Source organism: Chiloscyllium punctatum, chromosome 16 (genome assembly GCF_047496795.1).
Source record: "Chiloscyllium punctatum isolate Juve2018m chromosome 16, sChiPun1.3, whole genome shotgun sequence".
NCBI classification, from domain to species: Eukaryota; Metazoa; Chordata; class Chondrichthyes; order Orectolobiformes; family Hemiscylliidae; genus Chiloscyllium; species Chiloscyllium punctatum.
Window position 1 is genome coordinate 83,051,910 of NC_092754.1, and position 16,953 is coordinate 83,068,862.

Consider the following 16,953-nt stretch of genomic DNA (forward strand, 5'->3'; position numbering starts at 1 on the left):
CTGAAAATTGTTCAGTCCAAATTTTGATCATGAAAATTGTGATCATGCAACACATTAGGACATATGAACACCTCTTCTGTTAGAATCCTTTGCCATTCATAATGAAGAATAACCACTGCTTTGAACAACCAGTATTGTGTGTAATTACTGAACTGAAATACCAGAGGACAACTTCTGCATTTATTGGAAGGAATGATAACCAGATCCTTACTGTGGCAGTGGGGATTGATCTCAGGAACAATCAGATAGTTACTCTGATTATTCCACTGAACAGTAATTAGATGGTCATGAAGACCTTTGTGTGGCCTCATGTTTAGTGTTTTGTGTGAGCAATGATTTAAAAAACATTGAGAAATTTTACAAGATTTAGGAACACTGATAATCAAGTGTTAAAGGTATTAACTAAAGTCAACTTTAAAAAAGTTAGAATTGCTTAGAGAAACGCAATTAAACTATTGGAGAATCCCTGTTAGCACAGTGTGGTAACAGGTCATTTCGTTGAAAAAAATGACCCTCCAAAGAGTAACCCATCCAAACACTTTCCCAACCATATTCCTCGACATTTACTGCTGACTAACATACACATCCCTGAACACAATGTGCAATTTAGGATGGCCAGCTCACCTAACCTGCACATCTTTGGATTGTTGGAGGAAACCACAGCAAAGTCACATAGACTTGGGGAGAATGGGTAAAGTACACAAAGACAGTCACTGAGGATGGGATCAAACCGAGATCCCTGGCACTGTGAGGCAGCAGTGTTAATGACTGAGCGACTGTGAAACTATATGCAATAAGTAAAATCAGTGAGAGGTATGCAAAGACAAATTTCAAATAAACACCCTCCGCTATTGTCAAAGCATGTAAAATTTACATTCAATACGAATAGATGAATGGAAAACAAAAAAAACTCCAACAATTCACGAATGAAAAATAATTAGAAATTTAATTTGATCAAAGGTCATTCCAATATTTAGATGAATTGCAATTTTTAATAACAAATGTAGGTAATTAGCTGACTAATCAATAATTGGAAGTGGCATATGTTTACTTTACAGACGAAGAAAGTGACTTGTTTTCCACCCTTGTAACACAGCAGAATAACAATGTGAATGTCCGAAATGTTTGAATCAAGCTCTTTCGAACAAAAAACTGATCACTTATGATCACTTAGCCTTTTCACCTTTAAGACCGCAACATTCTCAAATATTTTTTCAGGAATTTAGAACCAGCAGAATTAGTTAATTTCTTTTCTTGGGAACCCGAAGAAGAGAATAAACAGCAGACACTGTGAAAAAGTCAATCAATGCGAATATTCAACTGAAGACAACATTCCTTCTTTCAAAAAATGTTCAACTTCCAAAAATTCAAAATTTATTGTCATTGTTGAATGAAACAATAAAGAGATGCTGATGCTTTTTCATTGGATTTTGATGCATGAAAAATGCTTAAGTCTTAAGTGTTAGCATTGAAGTGAAATACATTTACATTAATACAACTATGTTTCAACAGGTAAAATAAAAATTAGTTGTTACAATGGATGAGAGATTGTACACTGCAATACATATGAAGAATTAACATGATTCAATACTTCAAAAGCACTTTGCTGTGATGTCGATTGTATATTTACTAAGATCAGTAAACTAAGGAATAAAACATTAGCTAGCTTTACATATTAAAGAAAAAATGAGATTATTGAACAAAATTCTTTTCTGTACTCAAAAATATATGCAATATACAAATTGTGAATTTCTTTCCACTGGATTCCTTGTCGAGATGGTACATTGATCAATATTATAATCAAAGTGTCAGAATTAGGAAGAGAATTAATAAATCATGAAAATGAGCATGAAACTAAACAAACAATGAAGTCACTGCTGGGTGGTATATAAAGTGATTGTACAATTGTGTCGTTATTGTACAATGATGAATAATGTTGAAATTGAAACAACAAAAAAATTCAACACTTCTTTTCTTACAATGCAATGAAAGCAATAATCATTTTGTAGCACGCATGATTGAAAAAAGCAGTCTTTTAATGTGAGGTACAGTGAAGACTAACCTTTTTGCAAAAATGTAAGAAGTTCATAAATTCAAAATGTAGCGTTTGTTGAATTTGCAACAAAAATTGTTATAATTTGAATTGTCTCTTGCACACTCACAACAGAGGAGCTTAAAGATTGTTAGAATAGTTAAAAAATGTTTCCAGTGTTATTGTATTACAGTCAATATCCATGATAAATTAGAATTATTGGTTTAAACAACATAAATCGTCATTAACGACTGAACTGAAATATAAGATATCATATGCACTTACTGCATGGACTGTTGAACAAATGCTTACTGTTGTCATTAGTCTCAGGAACAATAAGATACTCAGGTTATTCCACTGAACAGTAATCAGCTGATGATGAATATCTTTGTGTCGCTTTATGTGCACTGTTTTGTGTGAACATTGACTTCAAGAAAACTGAGATATTTACATGAATTAGGAATAGATTGATAATTGGGTGTTAAGGATCTTATTTAAGATTAGATTTTTTAAGTAGTTAATATGATTGCTGAAAACACACTTCAGACATCATGCAATAAATGAGATAAGTGATTGTGAGAAACGAAGTTCAGTCACTTCAATAACTTCAGTCCGGAACAAGACCTGAATCAGTAGTATCGTTTATTACGCTGTTGCAAGAGGGGTGTGGTGTTCACTGTCCACAAGGCACACACACGCACTGAATTTAACGAGTACACAATATTTATGTAATTTGTTTCTCTTCCCTCCTCCCAATGCTCCTCCCCTGTTTACATCTGTTTCTAATCTAAACCAGGCTGTTTATCTCTGAACTCATCCAGCCTCATCCCTGACAAAATGTTTATCTCTGGCCTCACAAGGCCGTTTGACCATCTCCCTCTATGGTCTTATTGTTATTTATCCTTCTTCACTGCCATCTATTTCCGTGCTAACCAAAGCATAATTTCCTTTTATTCTTTATTTACACCGAGCCTTATGACCTTGTGATGGGTATTTTTTTTGTTCCTGCTGAAGCGGGGAAACAGATGCTTGTAACTGTTTGTACAGGCATATCTAGCTTCACCTACACCCCTCCCCTCACAATACCTTAACTATTTGGCTATAACATTTGCAGGCACATTTCATTCTTGTATGCACATTTTAGCTGATACTAAAGCAATTATATATTTCCTTCACATAGTTTTCATTGTTGTTAACTCAGCTCTTGGCTGAAACAATTATACACTGGTGCGAGTTCATTTACCTTGAATAAACAATAATGATTGCAGAAGTAACACTACTTTACATATATCCCACAGTGATAAATATGCAAAGTCAAATTTCAAATGAATGCACTTGGATATTTTCACAGCAGTTCAATCTCACATTCAATAGGTATAGGTGAGTGGAAAACGAAAAACAAATTTCACACAATTCATAAACAGATCAATAATTAAAAATTGATAAATAAAAGGAATTGGCATATGTTTATTTGACTGAACAAGAAATTTATTTTTTCGCCTCATTTTTATAGCACTGGAGCATCAAGTTCTATGTACTGTTTGAACTCAGCTCTTCAGAACAAAAGAAAATCAATGAATATCATTACTTTGTATATTTCATCTATATGACTGCAACATTCTCAAATATTTTCCAACGAATAATGATTGAGTGGAATTAGATGCATTCTGTTATTAGTGACCTGAAGATAATAAATAGCAAATACTGTGATTATTGGAATGAACAACAGATGGAAGCATATCTAATTTTGAATTGAAAGGCAATTCAATTGATTCTTAGATATTTTCTAATCAACATTCAGAGCTGCTCTGACACAACTCTGTGCAAATGGGAATCGAAACTGTGCCTAGTGGTCTGGTAACAGAGATACTATCAAAGCTGCACAACATTCCTTCATAATGTTCCCAACCAGGCTGGGCAGGTCAACAATCACATGCTCACTGTGGTCACTCAAGTGAAAATTAATCAGATGTTTATTGTGATAATTGGATTGGAATTAAATGGATGGATCCTGTGTGTAATGTACTTAAAATTAAATAGTAATTTACAATAATGATGGGAGTTAACAGATGTCTTAATTAAATATGATTTTTATGATAATTTGTGGAATGACAACTTGACAGATTTGTGTGATTACTGTAAATTGATAAATAAAAATGAATACAATAATTCTAGATGTTCATAATAGTTTCTCATTTTATGAAATGCAATGTAATTTTTTTTGTTCTACACGTAAATTGGAACAAAATGATGACTTGGTCAGTCAATGGGACTATTCAGCTGAAGACAACTTTCATGGTTTCTGAAAATGTCTGAGTTCTAAGAAGCCACCATTTCCCGTGAATGTTTAATGAAACAAGAAAGATGTCAATCCTTTTTTTGTGTACTTCATAAAAATTCATCGGAATTTAAATAATTTTGCACAAGAAAAATATTCAACTATTATTGTGATTAGAAGCACAATAAATGTTAACATTGAAGTGAATTACAATTAAATCATTTCAGAAGTGTTTCCAAGTTTAAAATGAAAAGCAATATTCACAATGATTGAGAGATTCTACATTGCTAATTCCTTGCAATAGTTATTATATGGAACCATAATTCCACATTTACATCCTTTACTAAATTGAACAATTATTCAATATTAGCAAAAAATTGATTTTAAAACTACTATTAATGAATTTAAAAATAATGAGGTATCTCATCTTACTATTCCACTGAGTAATGTGCAGAAATGAAGAGAAATATTACAGTGTAACTGGTGTTCTCTGAATATCAATGAATGTGATGACTGTGATCTTTCAAATGAGCAAAAGTCAGATATTTACAAAGGATTTCACAAGGGCAGTTATTAGTCTTTTCTGGGTGTATTGGCCCGACCAAACAGGTTTTTATATTGTAGCATTCACAATAAGAAATATGGAAAATATTAAAAACACATTAACTTAGACTTCGTAACAAGCACAAAGTGCTGTGTAATTATTGTAATTGTTAATTGTTTCTAGAATATTGTTAGATAAATGAATTTAATATTTTGAAAGCACTTTGCTCTGACGTCGATTACGTAACAATTAAGATTGATAAACAGAAAATTAATATATAAAAAGTCGCTCTAATAATTCTAAAAAATACTCAGCAACAATTGACACAGTTCAACATTGGGTTTTTTTGTTGAATCATGTTTATTTTTTAAATTTTTATCGTGATAAATGTTTAGACATCTCTATCAGAATAAGGAAGTAAATAATTAGACCGGGAAAGTGAGTACTATTGTGAACAAAAGGTTGAATAAATGACATTTGGTACAGAAAATTATTTTGCACAAAATGACTGATAATTACGTGATTATTGTTCATTGACAACTAATGCTGGAAGTAAAAGAAACAGATTCTAACATTTCCAAAGCAGTTTTTTTTTCTTATAATGAAATTAAAATACAAATCATTTTAGAGGTCACATGATTTGAAAAAGTGTCACTTAATGTGATATTTGAGATGAAGACTCATTCTTTTTCCCCCACTGTAGTCTTTTCAATAATTTAAAATTTAGTGTTATTTGAGCTAAAGAACAGATGGGTGTTCCTACATTGTTTTCTTGCACACAAAAGAAGTAAAGTCAACAACATTTTTAAATTTCGTCGAGTTAATTAGCAATGTGCATTGAAGCTATCATGCATGAAGTGAGATAAGTGAGAGAGAGACAAATTAAATGTTCAAATGAGCACGTCGATATTTTGAAAGCATATCAATCTTATGAATTATGAATTGGTGGATGGAAAATACATAACAATATTTAGATGAATTGCAATATTTAGTTACAATTATAGGTGATCAACTGACCAATGAATAATATGAAGTTGCATTTGGTTATTTTGGTGAAGAGGAATTTCGCCTGTTTATTTTTTCATCTTTATAATACTAGAGAATAAGGATCTATGTGCTTGAAATGTCTGAACTAGGTTCTTTCAAACAGAGAAAAAAAAATCCGTGAGTATCATTTCTTGGGTTCTTCCAAATTTAAGATTTCAACATTCTCAATTACTTTTTCAAGGAATGTTGAACTAGCAGAATTAGATGCATCGTTTTATCAGTGACCTGAAGAAAATAAGTAGTAGATATGGTGATGATTGAAATGCACAGCAGATTGAAGTATATTTCATGTTGTTTTGAAAAGCAGTTCAATCTATGCTCACGTATTTTCTCATGAATATTTGGAGCTACTCTGACACATCTCTGCTGAAGGTGGGAATTGAAATCATTCCTCCTGATCTTGTCATAGAGACACTGTCAGAGCTCCACACGGACCCTTCATAATGTTCACACCCCGGAAGGGCAGGACCATAGTCACATGCTTACTGTGGCAATTCAAATGGAAACGAATCAGATGTTTATTGTAATAATTTGTATGGGAATTAATTACATATTTCCTGTGTGTAATGAACTGACAAAGTGAATTAGTATTTACAGTAATGATGTAACAAAGCAATAATGACTTTAATTAAATATGAATCTCATGATGATCCATGAGAGGAAAAAATGCCTAATCATTTGATCATTGTACACTGATGAACAAAAATCAATAAAATAAGTCCATCTGTTCAAAGCAAGTTTTCACAGAATAAAAGGAAAATTCAATTGTTTTTTGCAACAGAAATGAATAGGAAAATAAATGAATTAGTCACACAATACGACTATTCATCTGAAGACAACTTCCCTTCTTTCCAGAAATGTTCACTTCCCAAAGTTCAAAATGTACTGTGACTATTTCATGAAACAATAGAGATGTTAGTTCCTTTTGTTGTACTTCAAAATGTCACAAGAATTTTAAATGATTTTGTTCCATGAAAAATGATTAACTTGTACCGTGTTTATAAATACAGTAAATGTTAACATGTAAGCGAAACATAATTAAATCAATTCAACTTTTGCTAGGGTTAAAATAAAAATTGATATTTACAACACACACTGCAAATCTTTACATTATTTCATGTATGAGCCATAATTCCACAGATATACTCTGAACTATATTGAACAATGATTAGATAATAGCAGTCATTGGATTGTAAAAATTCTATCAGTTAATTTAAGAATACTGAGAAATCTTAGTTGATTAGTTCACTGAACAACGTGGATAAACGACCAGGAATTATTCTAATGAAAAGTAATTACAGTTCTCTGAACACTTCAGGCTGAGATTACCGTGATCATTCAAATGAGCAATCATCAAATATTTACAATGACGCATTGAATGGGAAGTCATTGGTTCCATTATGGGATTGTTCAACTGAGAAGTAAATTGATGTTTATATTGTAGTGTCCGTACTCTGAAACAATTGATGCAATTGAAATGCGATTCTCACTATATATGTTAGAAAGACTAACTCCAATAATTGTGCAATTATTGTAATGGCAGTGACTTGAAAAATAACATTATGATCTGTAAAAATAAACTGATTTAATATTCTAAAAGCACTTTGCTGTGATGATTATTGGATAGTCATTAAGAGCGATAAACTGAGGAATACAATATAATGGCTAGCTTTATGGATTCACAAAAATGAGCAATTCAGTTATTCAGCAGAATTGTTTTTGGGTCAAACATGCAGGATTACAAGAATGACATGTTTCCATCCATTGGTTTGCTTCTTGAGACATGCTTTTAATTTATATACTTTTGTTCATGACCAATATTTAGACATTCCTGTCAGAAGTAGCAAGTTAATAAGTAGATAGTGAAAGTATGCATGACAGTGAACGTAAGATAAAGGGAACTTCCATAATTTTGTGATGATTGTACATTGATAAATAACTTTGGAGTAAAAAAAGTAAATCAGCATGTTCAAAGTAGTTTTTTTGCTCATAACAAATTGAAAATTAAAAAATCCTTCTGCAGTGCATATGATTTGAAAACACATCAGTCACTAGTCAAAAAAAATACCAGTCACAGAAAACATTGGTTCGAGACAATAAGGTCCTTATGAAGAGTATTCTATTCAACAGTAATTCGAGGACCTTGAACATCTTCATGTTGTTCTTGCAAAGAACACTTATTATTACTGAAGTTTTATTATCGTAAATATTTCGACATTTGGATCAGAACTAGGAAGATAATGAGAAACGATCCACATGAGTATTTTCGTGAGTAAAAGTCAAAATAAAATTACAGTGCCAAGTTTCACTATTTTGTCTGAATAAGCAGATAAAGATTTTTCATGTGCCAGCTCAAAATGTTTTCAACTACAGTTGTACTAAGTCAAAATACATTATTTAGTTTTGCGATACTTCAAGGGGATTGGAAATCTATATATGCTGATGTTAGCGTCCTCGCTCATTTGTAATAAAGCATTGTTCTTGGGTTTAGCGAAATATGTCGTGTGCAATTACTGAAGTGAAATTTAAGAAATCAAGTGCATTTATTGGATGGAACTGCTCCCAAATGTTTACTGTGATTCTTGTTCTCAGAAACAATAAAATATTTACTCAGGCTTTTCTCTTGAGCAGTAATTAGATGACCAGGAAGACATTTGTGTGGTCGTGTGCGTCGTGTTCAGTGAGCATTTTTTTCAATTACAATTATATTAATATAGGAAGGGATTAACAATCGTGTGTGAAAGATCTTAATTAAAGTCGCATTTTCTTTTAAAAATTAAGACAATTCCTTTGTGCAACAATAATTTAGAGATGTCAGTGTTGGACTAGGGTGCATCCAAGGAACAGGAGAATCGACGTTTCGGGCATAAGCCCTTCTTCGCTTTTCCATCAACACATTTTCAGCTCTGATCTCCAGCATCTGCAGTCCTCACTTTCTCCCTGTTGGACTAGGGTGGACAAAGTTAAAAATCACATGACACCAGGTTATAGTCCAACATGTTTATTTGGAAGGACTAGCTTTCAAGGCTATGGCTCTGCATCTGGTTATCTGGTCTCTTAGGAGAGACACTACTAGAGCTACACAAGTGCCTTTCATTATCTTCCCAACAAGGAAGGGTGGGATTATAATCAATTGGGATTACTCAAATGAAAATTAACCAGTGTTCATTCTGATAATTGGGCTGGGAATTAATTAGACTGTTTCTGTGTCATGGACTGAGAATGAACTAGTAATTCACTATAATAATGGTACTAAGCACATATGCTCTTACTTACAAATTAATATCAGGATAATTGGAAGAAAGATAAATTGACATTTCATGAGCTTATTGTAAATTTATAAAAAATACAACTGCTGAATATGTTTAAAGCAGTTTTTCTTATAAAGAAAAAGATAATGAGAATGTTTAGCAGTCGGACAGAATCGGAAGAAAAGGTCATTCACTGTGACTATTCAGCTGCAGACATCTTCTCTTCCTTCCACAAATGTATAACTTGCAACAATTCCAAATGTATTCTGATTGATAAAGGAAAGAGCAAACACCTGTAAATTCTATTTTTTTGTTAACAAAAAATGTCACAAATTTAAATTTTTTTAGCTTTAAAATATTTAAATCTTACTATGATCAGAATTACAATAAATCTTTGTGTTGAAGAAAAATATAATCAAATCAAATCAAAATAAACATCAATATTCACAATAATTGGGACAGTGAACACTGTCTTTCCATCACTTGATGTACTGAGCCATAATTCCACTTTTCTATCCCTTTTTTGATTGATCAGTGGTTAGATATTAGCAATAGCTAAATTATAAATATGCTGTCAGTGAACTGAAGGTAATTGAGAAACTTCCCATTGCTGTTTGTTCAAAATAAACAGTAATTATTGGTGAAATGTCATTAGATATCTCTTAATCGATGAGGCTGTGATTACTTTGATTGTTGAAATGAGTAGTATACCAATATTTCCAATGAGCATTTGATGGAAAATCGATGCTTTTTGATGTAGACCTGATTTTTTTAATTGTAGTATTGATAGTAATAATCAATGGATTAGATTATGATGTGCATCACACCTTACTGAATATTTTCAAGTTTTCTAACAGGTTTCTAATCCAATCTTCAGTTTAAAAAGGGTAATTTTGGCTCAAGCACATTAGTAACTGCAAAAGCTTTCAACACATCACCAAAGTTATTAATATTATAATTTCAAAAAATCAAAAAATTACCTCTGTAAATGTCATTGACTCTATCTTTAGATTATAGTCAAGTTCGTTCTCTACTTATTTTCTTCCTATTTCTGACACCAGTTGCTAAATATTGATTAGATTAAATGTCATATGAGTGAGATATTAGTTTTCTCTCAAAAATCTGTGCAACACAGGAATGGGTCCTTTGGCCCATAACATTATGCTGAACATAATGCAAAAGAAACTCATCCCTTTTGCCGACTCTTGATCCATATCCATCCAAATTATCTAAATGAACATTAAATAGCCTTAATGTATCTGCCTCCACCACCAACCCTTGAAGTTCATTCCAGACACCTGCCACTCCCTGTGTAAAAAATAATTGCCACTCACATGCCCCTTGAACTGCCCCCACCCCCCAAGCCTTAAATGCATGCCTCATAGTTTTGACGTTTCAACTCTGGGAAGAAACTTCCTGACTGACAACCCTACCTATGTATCTCATGATTGTATAGACTTCAATCAATTCTTCCCCTCAGCCACCGCCACTCCACAAAAAAGCAGCGTCTCCAAATCCAGGAAGCATCCTGGTAAATGCCCTCTGTACCCTCTCTAAAGCCACCATACCCTTCCTGTAATGTGGCAAACAGAAGTGAATACAATACTTTAAGTATGCCTTAGCCAAAGTCTTATGAAGTTGCAACATGATATCCTGACTCTTGTAACCAGTTCCCTGACTAATAAAGGCCAGCATGCCATTTGCCTTCCTTACCACCCTATCTACTTGCATGGACACTTTCAGGGAGCCATGGTCTTGAATGCCAAGATCCCTTTGAACAACAAAGCTGTTCAGGGTCCTGCCATTAACTATCTACTTTTCCTTAATATTTGAGCTCCCAAAGTGAGACACCTCACACTTGTATGGATTAAGCTTTACCTTTAATTTCTCTGGCCATAGCTGCAGTTTATCTTTTTTTCCTGCTGCATTCTTCGACAACCTTCTACATTATTCGCAACTGCACTGAACTTTGTATCATCTGCAAGTTTATTAACTCACCCAATTAGATTTTAATTCATGTCACTTCTATATATTTGTATCATAACCAGAAGGGTTTCAGTACAGATCCCTGTGGAAAAAAGACAGAAAATGAGGGAAATGCAGAATTCTTGAATAAATGAAGTTTTTTTAATGACAAAACAATTCTGATGAATAATCTCTGAAGTTGTAATTTTTGTTTTAAATTAACCCAATATTTTAATTCTCAGTTTACTGATCTTAATGAATATCCAGTACAAACTGCTTTGAATATATTGAATCATTTTACGTGTTGAGTTCTGACATTAATTATTATTTAATTGTCATTTCAATTCTCACACCATCATGAGATTCACATTTTAGTTGAATCCATTATTTCTTAGTGCCAGTATCACAATGAAATATTAACATTCTTTTCAGGTCAACACACCTGTAATCAACCAAAGTTTTCTCACCCCACACTCATAGCATTCTCTTACATTTGAATTCTCATATTAATGGAACAATTATTAATTAGCTTTATCAATTAAGAGATGGGTAATTATTTTTCACTTCAATATTTCAGTTTTTTCCGATATACTGCACAATTACATTGCAATAAGGATTTTCTTATCAACCTTAAATTTGGTTTCAGCCATTTTAAAACTAATTATTGCTAATGTCTAACTGGTAATCATTGTTTGATTGCAATATATCCAGCTGTTGATGTGGAACAATGGATCAATACATCAACTGACAAACAATATTGCACTCTCCAATCTCTTAATCTGAGCAAAATAATTTTCAGTGTGGAAGCTTAGTTAGAGTGAATTGGCTGTGAGCAAAAATACATTCTGAAGAAGGGTCACTGGACCCAAAGTATTAACACTGAATGTTTCCCACAGATGCTGCCAGACCGGCTGAGTTGGTTTCCAGCAATTACGGATTATGTTTCTGAGTTCCAGCATCCACAGTTTTTTGTGTTCTTGTACTGATTGTTTTTCACTTCAATGCTAACATTTCTATATTTCTGATTATTACAAAAGAGCTAACGATTTTTCACATTAAACATTATTTAAATTTCACGTGTTTCTTGTGTACACAAACCTGAATTAACAAATGTTTGATCAATTCTTTTACAATAAATCTTGAATTCTTAGAAATCCCAATTTTGTGAAACTGAGGAAAGTTGCCTTTCGCTGAGTAGTCACATTGAATGGCGAATGCTTTATTTCCAATTCATGTGCATTACAAAGCAGGTTAATGTTAATTTATGTATATGAATAACTGCTTCAAACATATTGACTTATTTGATTATTATGAGACTTATATTTATTTAAGATCATTGTCGCTTCGTTCCATCATTATTAGAAATTAGTAATTCTTTTTATCCATTACACAATGGAACTGTCTAATACAATCCTAGTCCAATTATCACGATAAATATCTGAGCAGTTTTCCCTGTGAGTAACCACAATAAGTATGTGATTATAATCCTGCCCTTCCTGCATGGGAACATTATGGAGGGCTCTGGTAATGTCTGTACTAATAGACCAGGAGGCAGGCGTTCAATTCCTACCTTAAACAGAGATGTGTCAAAGCACCTCAGAGTTGATTAGAAAATATCTAAGTGTCAATTGAATTACTTTTCAATCCAAAATTTTCTCAACTTATATCAGTTGTTGATTATAATGGTCACAATATCTTGAATTTATTTGCTTCAGGTCACTGATTAAAGTACGAATGTTATTAAGGTGAGGGGGAAAGTTTTAAAAGGGATCTGAGGGGCAACTCTTTTCACAACGTGTGTTTGGCATATTGAGATGAGCTGCGAGAGGAAAGGCAGCGGCTGGTACAATTACAACATCTAAAAGACTTTCGGACAGTTACATGGATAGAAAACATCCAGAGGGATATGGGACAAACACAGGAAAATGGGACTAGTTTAGTTTCAGAAACCTGGCCGGAATGCCAAGTTGGGCTGAATGGCCTGTTTCCGTGCTGTATCAGTCTAACTTTCTACAATTCAAACTTGACTGTGATGGGTAAAGGAAAGCAAAAACGGGTGTTATTTCTATTTTGTGTCAATGAAAAAGTGACATGAATTTTAATTAATTGTGTCACATGAAATAGTTCACTCTTATTGTGATTAGAAATACAATGAATGCGAGCACTAAAGTGAAATATAATTGAATTAATTCAACTGTGTTTCTATCGTTAAAATAAAAATTGATATTCACAATGATTGAGATTTGTACACTGCAATATATTCACATCAGTTCACGTACTGAGCTATTATTGCACATTTATACCCCTTACTGAACTAAACAATAATTACATATTAGCAACACATAGATTTTTGAAAATATATCAGTGCACTTCAAAGAAGGAGATATTTAATGTTGCTATATGACTGTGCAATGTGTAGACATGAACAGCAATCATTGCAGTGAAAAGTAATTACAGTTCTCTGAATTTATAAGGCTGAGATTACTGTGATTATTCAAATGAGCAAAAGTCAGTTTTCAAAGCATGTTGGATGCAAAATCATTGGTTCCATTGTGGGATACTTGACCTGAAATCAATAGTATTGTTAGAATGGATTAAATGAAACAATGGATTAAATTAAAATATGGATCTGACTATACATGTTAGAAAGACAAACAAATTATTCTGTAATTATTATAAGGATAATGAATTCATAATAAATATTGTAATCTGAACAAATAAGTTGACTCAACATTTTAAAAGCACTTTGCTCTGATGTTGATTAGACATCATTAAGATCGGTAAACTGAAGACTAAAATATAACAGCTGGATTGATGGATTGAGTACATGAGCCATTCAGTAATTATTGAAAAGAAATGATTTTTGCTCAAAATGCAGACAATACAGAAGTAATGTATTTAATTCAATTAGTTTACATGTAGAAACGTATGTTTTTAATTTACTTAATTTTATCCTGATAAATGTTCAAACATCTGTGTCTGAATTAGGAAGAAAATAAGGAGATAATGAAAGTGAATATCAGAGTGACCACAAGATACAGTCCATGACATTTGATAGAAAAAGGAATTTGCATAATTTTGTAATTATTGAATATTGATAACCAATTAACTCCTCAGGTACTGAAGCAGTCCAACCCCAAGAGCAACAAGATCTGGACAATATCCAGGTTTGGGCTGACAAGGGGCAAGTAACATACATGCCACACAAATGCAGGCTGCGACCATCACGTATAAGAAATGACCTAACCACCATCACTTGACATTCAATGCTGTTACCATCACTGAACACCCACTATCAACATTATCCTGGGGATAATCATTGATCAGAAGCTGAATTGGTCTCACCACACAAACACAGTGGCTACAAGAGTAATTCAACTCCTGGCTCCTGAAAGCCTGCCCAACAGCTACCAGGCACAAGTCAGGAGTGTGATGGAATACTCCCCACTTGCCTGGATTAGTGCCGCCCTAACAACACTCAAGGAACCTATGGCCACTTCTATCTCGAAGGACAAAGGCAGCAGCTAGATGGAAATACAACTACCTTCAAGTTCCCCTCCAAGGTACTAACCCACCCTGACTTGGGAATATATTGCCATTCCGTCACTGTCGGTGGGTGAGTGTCCTGGAAATCCCCACCCCAATGGCATCGTGGGTCAACCCACAGCAGGTAGACTGCAGCGGTTCAAGAAGACAGCTCAGCACCAATTTCTCAAGGGTAACTAGGGACGGGCAATAAATGCTGGGCTCAGCCAGTGACACCCAAATCACATCAAATAAATATTAAAATAATGTCTGCAAGATCAAAACAGCTCCAACTCTGTCCTAGCTGCAATCTCTGCCTCTTCTTATTGACAAAGATAAAAGGTTACCTTGCTCAACTTTCTCATCAGTACAGTATTCCCCCCAGCCCTCTCTTAGACCAACCAGCAGCATTTCCATCACCAGCAGCAACTCCGCTTCAAATATTTTGTCAGTAACTTTTCATTAACTGGTTACTTCAATTACAATGCAATCTCTACAAACAGACCAAGTACCTTTTCAGCAACAACAAATTTTCTAACAACTTTTCTTGATCTCTCTCTGCCATTTTTTTTGGTTATATGAGGTAGGGAGGGATTGGATCACCACAGTGATGTAAGATATATGCAACACAGTGAGACAGGAAAGCTAGTATGGCTCACGTTGACTCTTAGACCTCACACAGTGGAACAACACATTCACTGCATAATAAACACAACACAACATTTCAACCCAGTGTGACAGGAATAAAATGATCGGTTGGACAGGCTGGATTTGTTTCAGCCGGAGTTTGGGAGAGTGAGGGGTGACATGACTGAAGTGTCTAAGATCCTGAATGGTTTGTTAAGGAGGACGTGGAAAGGATGTTTCCTCTTGTGGGTCATACATGAACTCGAGAGAACTGCTTGAAAATTAGATTCACCCTTTCAGGAGAGAGATGAGGAGATTTATTTCCTCTCAGATGGCTGTGCAACTTTGGAACTCTCTGCCCCAGAAGGTGGGCTCAATGAATATTTTTAAGACACAGTTTGATAGATTCTTGTTAAGGGACGTTGGGGGAAGATGGAACACAAATCACTAACAGATCAGGCCTGACCTTATTGAATGATGGAGTGGACTTGAGGGGCTGAAAGGTCACCTTCTGCTTCTTTCTCACATGACACAGGACTAAGAGCTTTGTTGAAAATTCATTCACTGGATGTAGGTGCCACTGGCTATGGGCAGCATTTATTACCCAGAGGGCAGGTAAGAGTCAACCACATTGCTGTGGGTCAGGGGTCACATGTAGACTAGATCAGGTAAGGATGGCAGCTTCCTTCCCTCAAGGACATCAGTGACCGAGATAGGTTTTTCCTGACAATCGAGAATAATTTCATCAATAGGCTCATAATTCTAGATGATTATTGAATTCAAACTGCTGAAACTGACTGACCATGTGGCTGTCAGTGAATCCAACACAAGTGAATGGAAACATTGCTCAGAGTCTGGTTCTGGAACATTCAATACAACCAGGAAATGGAAAGTGAATAATTAGCTGAAAACAAGGCCACTGCTCTGTTAAAGTCTAAACTATTCAATGTTCAGTTATTGAACATTATTGACTCACAGAATATCCTAACCTGCAGAATCACAGTAAAAGGGGAAAGTAAACAACATTCTTGGCAAAGACATAATGAACCAACTGCTTGTATAAAAACAGCTCAGAACAAAGGGGCTGAATCCTCCACAAACTGACAAATCAGATTTGTAGATAGAGATTGGAATTCTTTAGAAAAAAACCCTTCCCTGCTGATGGTGTGTGCTAGAAACCATTCTCAGGGTGAACTGCCACTTATTTCCCCTCACAAAAGGAGGTGTGTTGCTCACTTACATACTGACTTACAGACAAAGGAAACCTGATCAGGGACTCGCAGGTTAATTAAGCTATTAGTTACAGTCCACTGCACACAACAAGAGCTCAGACCACAACAGATTCTAGTGAACCAACAATGCAATGAAAATGGCGAATTGATCTTTATAATCATGCAGCCTCTCTCAATCAAATAATCCCAGTCAACTTCTCAACATTTTAAAACTATTAGTATCAATGAATATATATTTATTTCCATTCCTAATCTCCTCCAAAAAATGTATCTGATTATTCTCTTCAAAATATATTTTAAATGGTGTATTCCAAATCACAATTCATTTCCAATTATTCTTAGTGCAAAACAACTTGCAAACTAAAATAGTTTTCATGTCAATAATGACACTGGAAACTTTATTATGTAGTTTAACCGTATTTCCAAATATTGTTTTGGTTCATTATTGCAGT

The 16,953-nt window shown here is 34.0% G+C and overlaps 2 long non-coding RNA genes across 2 annotated transcripts in view; one reads left to right on the top strand and one right to left on the bottom strand.

Moving 5' to 3' along the window:
- The window catches only part of LOC140487219 (uncharacterized), a 46,334-nt gene extending 41,171 nt beyond the window's left edge, over positions 1-5,163 (top strand). Inside the window, exon 4 of the long non-coding RNA XR_011962786.1 lies at positions 1,059-5,163. This is a non-coding gene — a long non-coding RNA (uncharacterized lncRNA). The remainder of the gene's footprint in view (positions 1-1,058) is intronic.
- The window catches only part of LOC140487220 (uncharacterized), a 142,823-nt gene that overhangs the window by 75,138 nt on the left and 50,732 nt on the right, over positions 1-16,953 (bottom strand). The gene's annotated exons all lie outside the window — the stretch shown is intronic.